Genomic DNA, 623 nt, shown 5'->3' with positions numbered 1-623 from the left:
GAAATCATACTCGTAACAAGTCTTTCCTAAACATTCCAAAACTAAAGAAGAACGAGACAGAGAATAATAACAACTGTTAAAAGATGTTGCTAACTTGGGGGTTCTCAGGCCCAGATTTAGGAATGCCTGTGTACAAATTACAAAAAAGTATGCCCTTGAGCAGGCCCTTGGCTTTGCATGTAGAAAATGCCTTTGCGGAAAGGAAAGGGCTCATTGGCCTGACAAAATAGAAAAAGAAGCTTCCCCTTTGCCTGTCCGCCAGGTGGGCAGGGAATATACCATGATCAGGAAGGTGGTTTTCCCAGGGCGAGGCTTATCCATTGCACACCGGATGTGCTGACCCCTGCAATTTCCCCAAATGTGGGAAACTCGACTGCGTAATTTGTGGTAGTGGGGGACTGCGTTCGTGCTTTCCCCTAAAAAACAAAAAAAAAAAAAAGGAAGAAAACCCCACTTGGTGGGCACAGCCTGGGCAGAGGGCTTGTTTAGTAGGTGTCAACTCTGTGTAAAGAATAAGGCTTGCCTTAAGAGAAGAAAGGAACAGAGAAGAACTACAAAAACAACCATAAAACGAGTAACAAGTACATACCTCTCAATAAATACTCTGAATGTAAATGGACTAA

General features: G+C 43.3%; 1 pseudogene; it reads left to right on the top strand.

Moving 5' to 3' along the window:
• The first annotated feature begins 265 nt into the window (after positions 1-265).
• LOC124516870 (uncharacterized) lies at positions 266-419 on the top strand (annotated as a pseudogene).
• Positions 420-623: the final 204 nt, after the last annotated feature.

Source organism: Lynx rufus, unplaced genomic scaffold (assembly GCF_022079265.1).
Source record: "Lynx rufus isolate CCGP_SWC_20201006 ecotype Redwood Valley unplaced genomic scaffold, mLynRuf1.p SCAF_2, whole genome shotgun sequence".
Lineage (NCBI taxonomy): Eukaryota > Metazoa > Chordata > Mammalia > Carnivora > Felidae > Lynx > Lynx rufus.
Note: the sequence above shows the minus strand (reverse complement) of the source record. Positions and strands in the feature narration are given on the sequence as shown.